This window comes from Macaca nemestrina, chromosome 1 (assembly GCF_043159975.1).
Source record: "Macaca nemestrina isolate mMacNem1 chromosome 1, mMacNem.hap1, whole genome shotgun sequence".
NCBI lineage: Eukaryota > Metazoa > Chordata > Mammalia > Primates > Cercopithecidae > Macaca > Macaca nemestrina.
Window position 1 is genome coordinate 225,150,009 of NC_092125.1, and position 15,024 is coordinate 225,165,032.

The 15,024-nt window shown below is 46.1% G+C and overlaps 1 protein-coding gene across 3 annotated transcripts in view; it reads right to left on the reverse strand.

Moving 5' to 3' along the window:
* LOC105479178 (carbonic anhydrase 6) overlaps positions 1 to 4,706 on the reverse strand; it is a 42,584-nt gene extending 37,878 nt beyond the window's left edge. Inside the window, exon 1 of one of the 3 annotated variants that reach the window (XM_024792177.2) lies at positions 4,568 to 4,706. The gene's annotated coding sequence lies outside the window, so the exon portion shown is untranslated. The remainder of the gene's footprint in view (positions 1 to 4,567) is intronic. The other 2 variants (XM_024792174.2, XM_024792179.2) reach the window with 2 other exon arrangements.
* Positions 4,707 to 15,024: the final 10,318 nt, after the last annotated feature.

Sequence of the window (15,024 nt, forward strand, 5' to 3'; positions counted from 1 at the left end):
TTTTTTTTTTTTTTCCTCTTTCTTTCTTCCTTTATCTCTTTCTTTTCTTTCTCTCTTTCTTTCTTTTTTTGAGACAGGGTCTCTCTCTGTCACCCAGGCTGGAGTGCAGTGATACGATTTCAGCTCACTTCTCCTGGACTCAAGCAATCCTCCTGCCTCAGCTTCCCAAGTAGCTGGGACCAGAGTCGCATGCCACTACGCCCTGCTAATTTTTGTATTTTTTGTAGATACAGGTTTTCACCATGTTGCTCAGGCTGGCCTCAAACTCCTGGACTCAAGCGATTCTTCCGCCTGGTGCTCCCAAAGTGCTGAGATTACAGGTGTGAGCCACCGCACCTGCCCGCCTCCTTTCTTTAAAAGGAGTTAGTGATAGCACCTCCTTTGTGGAAATTCATCAATAAATGTGCCTGCAGTAGTTGGAGCAGTGCCTGGTGTGTAGCAAATGGCATTAGCATCTATTCAGACCCCTCATTTTACAGGAAAAGGAAGTTACTTACCATTGCCACCCAGCTGGTTAGTGAGGGAACAGGAGGAAAAATGCTGCAATCTCCAGCTTATGGACCATTTCTTTGCAAAAATGAGAAACCCACTCACCTGTCCTTGCTAAATCAGTGACGCACACCTGCTGACTCCCAGTCCTGGGGAAAGGGCTACCTTGTAAATCACGAGACCCCACCTCTGCTGAGGAGAGCGAGACCCTTTACAAGCCCGGGCGGGACCCTTGACATGGAACTGGCAGGAAAACACAAACTCGGTCATCTGAATTTTTTCTTGGGAATCTGAATTGGGAGACCCAGAAAGAATCAGGGAGCAGCAGATGGGCAGAGACTGAAATGTCAGGCTGTCATGGAAGCCTGGGAGGACTGGATGAGCCCAGGCGAGGGGGACTGGAGCAGGAAGGAGCTCAGAGAAAGCCTGGGCCACGGGGGAGGGGAAGACTGCCCAGAGAGGGAGGGAGGAAGGAAAGGGCCCTGGAGAGTCAGAGAGAGGAGTGCTCCGGGAAGAGCACAGTGAAATGGAGAGGGCCCACCACTCCTGGCAGCTCCCAGCCCCATGGGTCTCACTGCCCTGCCGCAGGCATTTGGGGCTGGCTTCCCAGGAGGGCCCTGGGACTTTCCTTGCCTCACACAGCTCCTTAAAACACAGTGCACATACTGCATCTGTGTGGCTATGATGACAGCAGCCCTGCCGCAGAACTGCTGTGCAGCGTATCCACCCATCACATCTGACGCTTTGCCCTGGTTCTGCCTGTCTTTCGCTCAGGCAAGAGCCTGGGCTGGCTGGCAACCTGTTGACCTGGCTGGTGTTGAGAATTGCTGTGAAAGTGAGTGATTAAGGCAATAAGGGGGTCAGATCAGATGATGGACTCTTGGAGTAGCAAGGCCATCTGCCAGCGAGGGCACATTTCTAGAGAGAGGGTCACTCACGTCCCTTCACCGTGCAGCACCCTGCCAAGGACATGCTGGACCCAGAATCGGGTATGGTAAGTAGGGTTGCCTATTTTCTGACTCCTTGTCTACTTCAACCCTGAAATTTTCCATCACCTTTGAACGTGAGTCTTCTTGGATTTGGAAGACACGTTGTTTGTTCGGGTTTGCTTTTGTTGGTGGTGGTGGTGGTGGGTTTTTGTTTTTGTTTTTTGGGTTTTGTTTTCTTTGTTGAGACACAGTCTCACTCTGTTGCCCAGGCTGGAGTGCAGTGGTGCAATCATGGCTCACTGCAGCCTCCCAGGACTCAGGTGATCCTCCTGCCTCAGCAACCTCCCCCCACTTCGTCCTCTCCAAGTAGCTGGGACAACAGGTGCATGCCCTATGTCCGCTCTGTTTTTGTTGCTTTTATTTTTAGTGAGTCTCTCTATGCTATGAGCTTCCTTCTGCCTTCATCCAACCACATCCTTGGCTGATCAAGGTTGTTTTTTTAATTCTAAACTCCTATTTTTCTAGGGCCTATGGTTGGATTGGCTGTCCGAGATGAGTTGACAAGCGTATCATTATTACAACATAAGGTCAAAGGGAGAAAGGAGCCTTTGTTCTTCCTTGGTTCTACCACTGCCCCTTGATAAGGCCCACTGAGGCAAGGAAAAAGAAGGGGGCAGGGCGGCATGGCCAGTCCAGGTGGGCAAGAAGGCACCATCAGCCCAGGTGAGCAGGGAAGCACTGTCAGCCCAGGTGAGCAGGGAAGCACTGTCAGCCCAGGTGAGCAAGGACAGATGATGAACCAATGACTAGGGAGGCACCATTAGCCCAGGCTGCACAGGACCAGCATAAAAGAATGAGTCTGGTGGGCCAGGCGCGATGGCTCACACCTGTAATCCCAGCACTTTGGGAGGCCGAGGTGGGTGAATCACCTGATGTCAGGAGTTCAAGACCAGCCTGGACAACATGGTGAAACCCCGTCTCTACTAAAAATACAAAAATTAGCCGGGCATGATGGTGTGTGCCTGTAATTCCAGCTACTTAGGAGGCCGAGTCACAAGAATCACTTGAACCCGGGAGGCAGAGGTTGCAGTGAACTGAGATCGTGCCATTGCACTCCAGCCTGGGCAACACAGCGAGACTCTGTCTCAAAAACAACAATAAAAACAAACAAACAAACAAAAAAGAATGAGTCTGGCTACACAAGAATATGCATATTTTGGCTGTAAGTAACACACAAAGGCTATTGTTCTGTTTCATGCAGGAGTGTGAGCTCATCCTGAAGAATGAGTCACTCTGAACAAGTGAGTTCTGATGGTTACAGGCTCAATCCTTTGTAAGCACCAAAATGATTAAAACCTCTAAAATGCATGGTACATTTTTAAATAGATAAAACTGAATGTTATTAAACTTTTCTTAATGACTGAGTTCCACTAATATGAACATCAGTTATTCTCCTGCATTGTAATATATTGATGTCCGCTGGGCCTATAACATATATATATATATAAAATTCTCCGGGCAAGAAACGACCCCGGTCAGGCACAGTGGCTCACACCTGTAATCCCAGCACTTTGAGAGGCCAAGGGGCGGGGGGGGCATATCACCTGAGGTCAGGAGTTCGAGACCAGCCTGGCCAACATGGTGAAACCCCGCCTCTACTAAAAATACAAAAATTAGCCAGGCATGGTGGCATGTGCCTGTGATTCCAGCTGCTTGGGAGGCTCAGGAAGGAGGCTCTGTCGTCTCAAAAAGAAAGAAAGAAAGAGAGAGAGAGAGAGAGAGAGAGAAAGAAAGAAAGAAAGAAAGAAAGAAAGAAAGAAAGAAAGAGAGAGAGAAAAGAAAAGACCCCTAACTATGATGTTTTTGGATTTCTTTTACCAGGTATTGAGAGGGGAAAGTTAGCTAACTTAATTGATTACTAAAGTAATGCACATCTATGCTCACGGGTATCCATAGGGCCGGGGCATAACCAATCACAACAGAAGCCAGACTTGGTGTGGAAGAGAGTCTGGAAGCTCCCTGCTCTGCCAGGAGTTAACCCTGGATTGGTGGATTGTAGGGAGATTGGGAAGTTCTTGGGAAGGGCTGAGTGGCAGGAGCAGCTGGAGGTACTATTGTGTGTGTATTGATTTGTTTTTTCATTGTTAGCATTTCCCTTTCTTTCTTGCTTGCTTGCTTGCTTGCTTGCTTTCCTTCCTTCCTTCCTTCCTTCCTTCCTTCCTTCTCTCCTTCTTTCCTTCTTTCTTTCTTTTGAGATGGAGTTTCACTCTTGTTGCCCAGGCTGGAGTGCAATGGCATGATCTCAGCTCACCGCAACCTCCACTGCCCAGGTTCAAGTGATTCTCTGACCTTAACCTCCCAAGTAGCTGGGTTTACAGGCGCCTGCCACCATGCCTGGCTAATTTTTGTATTTTTAGTAGAGACAGGGTTTCACCATGTTGGTCAGGCTGGTCTCGAATTCCTGACCTCAGGTAATCCACCTGCCTTGGCCTCCCAAAGTGCTGGGATTACAGGTGTGAGGCACCGTGCCCGGCCCACTGTTAGCATTTCTAACATAGGCTTCCAGCTGTTGCCTCTGAGGGTTGTCTGTCTGTCCGTTCTCATCTCCTGGCTTCCTCATCTGTTTGGCAGAAACCAGATGACCACACTTCTTAGAATTACATATACAAGAAGAATGGAGAGACCTAAGTCAACAGCCCAGAGACTGTCCTCTACCTAAAGTACACACACTCTGACATGCCTTCGGCATTTCGATGCTAAACTCACAGATTTCTATTTCCTTTCTGACTTTCAGCTATATCCATATAAATGGAGCATCAACATGAGTAAGTCATTGTGTGAACTAACCCACTTGCAGAATATCCAGCCACAGTCAGGTCCAACTCCATGGGGGTACCCTTGCTTTCTCTCACTAGCCTTCTGGTGATGAATTTCGCAGTCTTAGAGAGCATCTCCAGCCTCACACATCCTCCTGGAATTCAGCACCTGTCGGGTAGGGGTGTCTCCCAACAGGCATCTCCTCCTGTGTCTCAATCCTCTTCCCCACTGGGTACCAGTAACCCACATCCAAAAACAATCAGACCAAAACCCTAGTGGAAATCCTCTTTTCTATCATTAATTTAGGTATAAGCAAAATAGGAACCAAATACCTAAAAATATTTACAGCTCAGCCTGCCATCAACATCCTGTGCCCCTTCTCTGTGCAAACTCACCGTCCTCCTGCCACGAGAATTGGATGTTCTGTTTGTATCTCCTGCTGGCACTACCTTCTACTTCCTAGAGTAGACCAGAGTCTTGCTTATATCTCTTCAGCATGCTCCACCCCTAGTTTACATCTGCAAGGCAGCTTCGTATGTCTTTCAGCTCCACCCTTCCCTGGTCAATAAGCAGGTCAAATCTACCCTTCCTGGTCAAATCCATAATGAGTCCTCACCCTCCCCTCATGCCTAAGGGACCCATTAGGCAAGCAGGGGACTATATTGGTTTCCTGCTGCTGTAACAAATTGCCAAAAACTCAGTGCTTAAAGCAACACAAGTTCATTCTCTTACAAATCTAAAGGTCAGAAATTCAGAATCAGTTTCATTGGGCTACAGTCAAGGTGTGGGCAGAGCTGGCTCCTTCAGAGGTTCTGAGGGGACCATCTGGTTCCCTTGCATTTTTCAGCTTCTAGTGGCCACCTGCATTCCTTGGCTCATGGTCTCTTCCTTCAATCACTCCAATCTCTTGCTTCCTTTGTAGTTTTCTTAGTCCTTAGTGCAGCTAGGTCTGAGTTCTTGCTCTGCGACCAAGAAGAATAAGGCACACAGACAGTGGAGAGGGAGTAGAATAGAACAGGATTTATTAAACAAAAGGAAAACTCTCAGCAAAGAGAGGGGTCCTGAAAGTGAGGCAGAAATTTAAAAATAATATTAATAATAAGTACTGCACTTATTCACTCCAAGAAAAGCAAAAGCTAAGGCCCAGAATGTGGCAAGGCAAGGTTTCAAAAGAAAAAGAAAAGAACAAGTTTTCCTCTGCCTAGCAAGCTCATTTCAAGGACAGTTATAATGCTGTTGAAATAGCCAAGGCTAAAGGAATGGGCTCCAGACACTCCCCCGCTTCCAGAGCAAGGTTGAAGAAAAAAAAAAAAAAAAAGAGACAGAAAGATTCTTTTACTGTTACTCTTTTCTCAGGCTTCTTAAGCATTATTATGTTTTACAAATGTCTGTATTTAGCCAGTTCTTGTTTTTCTTTCAAAGCTGCTACAATGCAGCTATGCAAGGTCACAAGTTATGTTATGCTATAGATTACGTGATCTGCCGCCATATGATTAACTGCTTTTGTTTTGCTTCTCTAAGGCCACTTATAAAAAACCCCGCTCTGTCTTTGTTCAATGCTCAGCTTTTTGGATGTGAGTCCGCTGAGCCAGTGCATACCTAAAATAAACAATCCTCCGGTCTCTCTCCTATTGGTCTCTCCGTTCCTTAGTTTACTGCAACAAAAGCAGGTTGCCAGAAACAGGACTGAGTTCTGTGTCTTTTATGCCACAACAGCCAGGAAGTCTTCCGTGGGCTTTGCTCCAATGGGAGGGGTAAAATTCCCTCCTAGGAGTGTTGCATCTACCTATGCCTGGGGTTGGCCAGAGCGACTCCATCCTGGCTATTATCCATGAGGGCCTAAACAAAACCCACAGGGGGGCTAAAACCACAATGCTAATGTTATGTTAATGACATTATAATGAGCTGGGTTAAGTGAAAGACATTTGGGTTGATTTATTGCACCTGCGCCTTAGTTGGGACAGTCACTTTTGAGCAACATCCTGGCACAAGGGGAAATTGTTAACCACATTTCTTCCCCTCAGCTGTTCTTCAGTTGTTGCTGTGAACATTGTCTCTCTCTGTCCTTCTCCAGAGACCCTCCCTCTCTATCTGCCTAACTAGCCCCTAACTGCCCCGTCCCTCACTTCCTCCTTTGGTCTTCTTGACCTCCCTCGTATTACAGTCCTTGTGATTACGTTTACGGTTTACCCAGATAATCCAGGATGATCTCGTCTCCAGAGCCTTAACTTAATCACATCTGCAAGTCCCCTTTGCCCTGTAATGTTACGTACACAGGTTCCGGGGGATTAGGATGTGGACATTTTTGGGGGGTCATTATTCAGCCTGCCACAAAGATATTGGGAATTACCAAGCTAAATTAAACCATGAGTTGCTGAAAATTGGATTTAGACTTCAGAGAACGAAGTAATAACCCAGTAATATCATGAAATATACCAGGAATGAAGAGGGTCATAGAGGAGCCAAATGAACAAGGGTTAGCCTGTCCAGAGAATGTACTATTGCCAGGAACTTTTCTGAGCTCTTTTTTATTTTATTTTATTTTATTTTATTTTTTGAGATAGAGTTTCACTCTGTTGCCCAGGCTGGAGTGCAGTGGTGAGATCTCGGCTCACTGCAAGCTCCACCTCCCGGGATCACACCATCCTCCTGCCTCGGCCTCCCAAGTAGCTGGGACTACAGGCACCCACCACTGCGCCTGGAGAATTTTTTGTATTTTTTAATAGAGACAGGGTTTCACCATGTTAGCCAGGATGGTCTCAACCTCCTGACCTCGTGATCCACCTGCCTCGGCCTCCCAAAGCGCTGAGATTACACGCGTGAGCCACCGCGCCCGGCCTTTCTGAGCTCTTAATGGTCACAGTGATATGACCAGAGTCAGCTGACCAGACTGGAAAAGTCCTGGTAACCTGCACAACAGTAAAGAGAGAAGCAGGGTCAAAGACCCAATGTGAGCCGGGCTCAGAGGCTCATGCCTGTAATCCTACCACTTCGGGATACTGAGGTGGGTGGATCACTTGAGCTCAGGGGTTAAAGAGCAGCCTGGGCAACATGGTGAAAACCCATCTCTACAAAAAATACAAAAATTAGCCAGGTGGGGCTGGGCGCGGTGGCTCACGCCTGTAATCCCAGCACTCTGAGAGGCCGAGGCGGGCGGACAATGAGATCAGGAGTTCAAGACCAGCCTGGCCAATATGGTGAAACCCCATCTCTACTAAAAATACAAAAATTAGCTGGGCGTGGTGGCACGCACCTGTAGTCCCATCTACTCGGGAGGCTGAGGCAGAATAATCACTTGAACCCAGGAGTTGGAGGTTGCAGTGAGCCGAGATCACCACCATTGCACTCTAACCTGGGTGACAGAGCAAGACTCCGTCTCAAAAAAACAACCAACCAAACAAACAAACAAAACTAGCCAGGTGTGGTGGTTTGCACCTGTAGTCCCAGCTACTTGTGGGGCTGAGGTGGGAGAATCGCTTGAGCCCAGGAGGCAGAGGTTGCAGTGAGCTAAGATCACGCCACTGCACTCTAGCGTGGGCACCAGAGTGAGACCTTGTCTCAAAAAAAAAAAAAAGAAAAAAAAAAAAGACCAAATGCGGTCAGCCTGCCGGGAGCTAGTGGGACCAGCACTCCTTGAATGTGGCCTCCCTCACCCAAGATACAAGAGTCAACTTTTGGCTGAATCACAGTTTGGCATGTAGAGGGAAGCTCCGCATCAGAAATATACAGTCTTGTGGCCGGGCGCGGTGGCTCAGGCCTATAATCCCAGCACTTTGGGAGGCCGAGGCAGGCGAATCACCTGAGGTCAGGAGTTCAAGACCAGCCTGGCCAACGTGGTGAAACCCCGTTTCTACTGAAAATACAAAAATTAGCCAGGTATGCGCCTGTAATCCCGGCTACTCGGGAGGCTGAGGCAGTAGAATCGCTGGAACCTGGGAGGCAGAGGTTGCAGTAAGCCAAGATCATACCACTGCACTCCAGCCTGGGCAACAGAGTGAGACTCCGTCTCAAGAAAAAAAAAAAAAAAGAAGAAGAAGAAAAAAAGAAAAGAAAAGAAAAAAGAAATATACAGTCTTTTACTTAGTGCCCACACAAACTTCTACCATATTTTTTTCTTTTATTTATTTATTTATTTATTCTGGGGACAGAGCCTTGCACTGTCACCAGGGCTGGAGTGTAGTAGCGTGATCTTGGCTCACTGCAACCTCCACCTCCTGGTTCAAGCGACTCTCCTGCCTCAGCCTCCCAAATGACTGGGATTACAGGCACTCGCCACCACGCCAGGCTAATTTTTTGTATTTTTAGTAGAGACGAGATTTCACTATGTTTGCGAGGCTGGTCTCGAACTCCTGACCTCGTGATCCGCCTGCCTCAGTCTCCCAAAGTGCTGGAATTACAGGCATGAGCCACTGTGCCTGGCCCCATACTTTTTTTTCTTAGAGACAGAGTCTTCCTCTATCAACCACGCTGGAGTACAGTGGTGCAATCAAAGCTCACTGTAGCCTCAAAATCTCAAGTTGAAGTGATCCTCCTGCCTCAGCCTCCCAAGTAGCTGGAACTGCAGGTTTGCACCACCATCCCCAACTAATTTTTAATTGTTTGTAGAAATGGGGTCTCACTATGCTACCCAGTCTAGTTCCAAACTCCTGAGATCAAGTGATCATCCTGCCTTGGCCTCCCAAAGTGCTGGGATTACAGGCCTGAGCCACTGCACCCAGCAAACTTTCACTATATTGATCTAAAAATAAAAAAGATGTAACAGGGAGAGAGACTCTGTCTCAAAAAAAAAAAAAAAAAAAAAGAGTCAATATACAAAATACAATTGTATTTCTACAAAACGGCAACAATTAGAAAATGAAATGTAAAGTTTTTTAATTTTAAAAATTATACCACTACAGGATCTCTGTACGGTCTTTGTAACTTTTCTGTAAATCTAAAACTATACTAATATTAAGTCTCTCTTTAAAAACTTCTACCATTTTACAATGGCATCAGAAAATATCAGATGCCCATGAATAACTAATAAAAGATTATTATTATTTTAGGGTCTCACTCTATCGCCCAGGCTGGAATACAGCGGCATGATCTTGGCTCACTGCAGCCTCTACTTCCTCGGCTCCAGCAATCCTCAGCCTCCTGAGAAGCTGGGATTATGGTCATGCATCACCACACCCAGCTAATTTTTTGGCATTTTTTGTACAAATGGGTTTTTGTCATGTTGCTCAGACTGGTCTGGAACTTCTGCGCTCAAGTGATCTGCCTGTCTTAGCCTCCCAAAGTGTGAAATTACAGGTGCGAGCCACCACACCTGGCCAAAGATTATTGAGAGAAATTCAATACCTGAATAAATGAGGAAATTGGCAAGAATTTTTTCTTCAGTCTCTGTGCTACTAAAGAATTTCTTTTTTTTTTTAAAGAATTTCTTGGCTGGGCACAGTGGCTCATGCTTGTAATCCCAGCACACTTTGGGAGGCCAAGGCGGGCAGATCACAAAATCAGGAGATCGAGACCATCCTGGCTAACACGGTGAAACCCCGTCTCTACTAAAAATACAAAAATTAGGGTGTGGTGGCACGCACCTGTAGTCCCAGCTACTTGGAGGCTGACGCAGGACAATCGCTTGAACCCAGGAGGCGGAGGTTGCAGTGAGCTGAGATTGTGCCACTGCACTCCATCCTGGGTGACAGAGTGAGATTCCATCTCAAAAAAAAAAAAAAAAAGAAAAAAGAATTTCTTAAACAGAGCTGAGTGCAGTGGCTCACATCTGTAATCCCAGAGCTTTAGGAGGCCAAGGCGGCAGATCACCTGCAGTCAGGAGTTTGAGATCAGGCTAGCCAGCATGGCAAAACCCCATCTCTACTAAAAATACAAAAATTAGCTGGGTGTGGTGGTGCACGCCTATAACCTCAGCTACTTGGGAGGCTGAGACAGGAGAACTGCTTGAACCCAGGAGACAGAGGTTGCAGTGAGCCAAAATCATGCCATTGCACTCCAGCCCGGGAGACAGAGTAAGACTCTGTCAAAAAAAAAAAAAAAAGAATTTCTTAAATAGGATATTAAAAAAAGAGATTATGGGCCGGGCATGGTGGTTCATGCCTGTAATCCCTGCACTTTGGGAGGCCAAGGCAGTGGATCATGAAGTCGGGAGATTGAGACCATCCTGGCTAACACAGTGAAACCCCATCTCTAATAAAAATACAAAAAATTAGCCAGGTGTGGTGGCAGGCGCCTCTAGTCCCAGCTACTCAGGAGGCTGAGGCGGGAGAATGGTGTGAACCATGGAGGTGGAGCTTGCAGTGAGCCGAAATCGTGCCACTGTACTCCAGCCTGGGCAACAGATCAAGACTCTGTCTTAAAAAAAATAAAAGAGAGAGAGAGAGATTATATGAGCAACACAGAAGTTAAAAACTCGAGGGGCATGGTAGCTCTTATCTGTACCCAGCACTTTGGGAGGCCAAGGTAGATCACTTGATGCCAGGAATTCAAGATCAGCCTGGACAACATAGCAAGACCCCAACTCTACCCCCCAAAAAAGAAACACTAAAACCTTTAGTTCATCAAAACATATCATACCAAGTGAAATGTCAAGCCCCATAGCAGGAGAAGATATTTTCAGTACATATAACCAACAAATGACCCATATCCAGAACATATAAAGAACACTTACAAATAAATGAGAAAAAAAAATCCAGCTCATAGTCAAATAGGCCAAGACTCATAGTACCTTTCAAAAGAGGATTTCCAGATGGCCAATTAACATCTGAAGAGGTTCAACCTCTTTAGTGACAAGAGAAATGAAAATTGAAACCATAGTGATACCACTACAAAGTCACCCTCACCCTGCAGGCAAAAATTTAAAAAGCTACCTGATAATGATTTGGCTGTGTCCCCATTCAAATTTCATCTTGAATTGTAGCTCCCACAATTCCCATGTGTTGTGGGAGGGACCAAGTGGAAGGTAATTGATCATGGAGGAGGGTCTTTCCTGTGCTGTTTTCATGAGAGTGAATAAGTCTCATGAGATCTGATGGTTTTATAAGAGGGGGTTCCCCTGCACAAACTCTCTTTGCCTGCTGCCATCCATGTAAAACATGACTTGCTCTTCCTTGCCTTCCACCATGATTTTGAGACCACCCCAGCCAGGTGGAACGAGTCCATTAAACCTCCTTCATGTATAAATTACCCAGTCTCGGGTATGTCTATTAGCAGTGTGAAAATGGACTAAATACACTGACAATACCAAATGTGAGCAAGATTGCAAAGCAATGCGAACTGTCATACATTGCTAGTGAGGGTGCAGGAAATAGGTTCAGCCACTTCAGAAAACACTATCTGCTAAAGTTGATACATCCAAATCCTATGACCTAACAGTTCTGCTCATAGGTATATACCCAACAGGAATCTGTACATTTGGGTGCCAACAGACATGTATAAGAATGCTCGGCTGGGCGCGGTGGCTCAAGCCTGTAATCCCAGCACTTTGGGAGGCCGAGACAGGCGGATCACGAGGTCAGGAGATCGAGACCATCCTGGCTAACATGGTGAAACCCCGTCTCTATGAAAAACTACAAAAAAAACTAGCCGGGCGAGGTGGCGGGTGCCTGTAGTCCCAGCTACTCGGGAGGCTGAGGCAGAAGAATGGCATAAACCCAGGAGGCAGAGCTTGCAGTGAGCGGAGATCCGGCCATTGCACTCTCTAGCCTGGGTGACAGAGGGAGACTCCGTCTCAAAAAAAAAAAAAAAGAAAGAATGCTCATGGCAGAGCATGGTGGCTCTCACCTGTAATGCCACACTTTGGGAGGCCAAGGCAGGTTTATTACCTGAGGTCAGGAGTTCAAACCAGCCTGGCCAACATGGTGAAACCCCGTCTCTACTAAAAATACAAAAAAATGTGCCAGGCATGGTGGCGGGTGCCTATGATCCCAGCTACTTGGGAGGCTGAGGCAAGAGAATCGCTTGAACTTGGGAGATGGAGGTTGCAGTGAGCTGAGATCGTGCCATTGCATTCCAGCCTGAGGTACAGAGGGAGACTCCATCTCAAAAAATAAATAAATAAACATAAAATAAAAAATAAAGTGGTCACCCACTTCCCAGCCCCTCTGTGGCTAAAGGTAGACATGTCATGCACTTTGAGCTAATGGGATTCGGAGAGGTGCATGCCATGATGAAGACGAAAGTTGGAAATATTACGCTAAGTGAAATAAGACAGGCACAAAAGAACAGACGTTATATAATTCCACTTATATGAGGTTCCTGGAATGGGTATATTCATAGAGGCAGGAAGTAGAATAGTGGTTAACAGGGGCTGGAGACAGAGGGGAATGGGGAGTTATTTTTTGAGGGATACAGGGTTTCAGATTGGGATGATGAAAAAGTTCTAGAACTAGATAGCAGTGATGGTTGCACAACATTGTGACTGGACTTAATGCCATCAAATTGTACACTTAAAAGTGGCTTAAGGCCAGGTGCAGTGGCTCACACTTGTAATCCCAGGACTTTTGGAGGCCAAGGCAGGTGGATCATTTGAGGTCAGAAGTTCGACACCAGCCTGTCCAACATGGTGAAACCCTGTCTCTACTAAAAATACAAAAAATTAGCCGGGTGTGATGGTAGGCGCCTATAATCTCAGCTACATGGCAGGCTGAGACAGGAGAATCGCTTGAACCGGGAAGGCATTGGTTGCAGTGAGCTGAAATTGTGCCATTGCACTCCAGCCTGGGCGACAGAGTGAGACTTGGTCTCAAAAAATAAATAAATAAATAAATAAATAAATAAGTGGCTTAAATGTTTAGTTTTACAAGATGAAGAGTTCTGGAGATTGGTTTCACCACAATGTGAACGTGCATAACTGAACTGTACACCTCAAAATGATTAGATGATTAGGACAGGCTGGGCACAGAGGCTCATGCCTGTAATCTCAGCACTTTGGGAGGCCGAGGTGGGCAGATCACTTGAGGTCAGGAGTTTGAGACCAGTCTGCCAACATGGTAAAACCCCATCTCTACTAAATACAAAACTTAGCTCGGTGTGGTGGCGGGTGCCTGTAATCCCAGCTACTCGGGAGGCTGAAGCAGGAGAATTGCTTGAACCCAGGAGGCGGAGGTTATAGTGAGCCGAGATCATGCCATTGCACCCCAGCCTGGGCGACAAGAGCAAGATTCCGTCTCGGAAAAAAAAAAAAAAAGTTTAGGATGGTAAATGTTATGTTGTGTATATTTTACCATGATTTTAAAAAGTTAATAATGAAAAGTTCTTTATCCATTAATTTGAGAATGTAGATCAAATAGACAAATTCCTACAAGAATATAACTTAACAATGTTTAAGAGGAGACAACCAGAATAATTCTGTATTTATTAAATAAATTGAACCAACAGTGGAAAACTATTCTCATGAACCAAAAACAAGCCCATAACATATTACAGGCAAGTTTTCCCAAACATTGAAGAAACAAACAATTCCAAAATTACATAAAACACAGCTTAGACAGGGCTAGGTAAACCACAGCTTGTGGGCCCAATTTGGCTTTTACGTATCGTCTGTGGCTACTCTCACACTCTAACGGCTGCTTCAAGCAGTCACAACAGAGACACAGGGCCTGGAAAATGCAACGTGTTTACCATCTGGCCCTTTACAGGAAAAGTTTGCCAAAAACAGAGAACTCTCTCCAGCTCATTTTGTGAGGCTCATATATCGTTGGCACCAAAATCTAACAAGAACAGCATGAAAAACAGTTATAAGCCAGTGCCATTCATGAACTTAGATGTAAAAATCCTAACAGGATTGAATAGCAGGAATGAATGAATAAATGGCTGAATGATCTTCCCAAGACTTTTGTAGTTTTCAGTCTATATTTGCTGGGCTTTTTTGGTCCCTTATATAAGTGTCATCTTTTATTGATCAATCTCTTCCATTTACTCAACTGTGGCAGACACCAATCCCCTTCCCTTGCCCCCTTCCCAGCCCCTCTTGTGGCTAAGGGTAGACATGTCATTCACTTTTAGCTAATGAGACCTACAGGGTGCTGGAGACACTTTTGGGCAAGGTTTTGCTTTCTTATAAAGATAGGCAACTGGGCACGGTGGCTTATGCTTGTAATCCCAGCACTTTAGGAGACTGAGGCAGGAGGATCACTTGAGGCTGGGAGTTTGAGACCAGCCTGGGCAACAAAGTGAGACTCTATCTCTACAAAAAAAAAAGTAAAAAATTAGCCAGCCATGCTAGGTGCAGTGGCTCATGCCTGTAGTTCCATCACTTTGGGAGGCCAAGGCTGGTTGATTACTTGAGGTCAGGAGTTCAAGACCAACCTGGGCAACATGGTAAAACACCATCTCTACTAAAAATACAAAAATTAGCCAGTTGTGATGGCATGTGCCTGTAGTCCCAGCTACTCAGGAAGCTAAGGTGGAAGGATCACTAGAACCCAGGAAGCGGAGGTTTCAGTGTGCTGGGATCACACCACTGTACTCCAACCTGGGTGACAGAGCAAGACTCTGTCTCAAAAAAAAAAAAAAAAAAAAAAAATTAGCCAGATGTGGTGGCATACACCTGTGGTCCCAGCTATTGGGGAGGCTGAGATAGGAGGATCACCTGAGCCCAAGAGGTAGAGGCTACAGTGAACTGTGATTGTGCCACTGCAGTCTAGCCTGGGCAACAGAACCAGACCCTGTCTCAAAAAAAGAACAACAAAAAACAAGACAGAGGAGAGCAGGGGAGCCTGACAACATTGCTTCTTCTCCCTTCTTTGGTTCTAAAATTAGGTCTGATGCCTGGAGCTGTGGCAGCTATCTT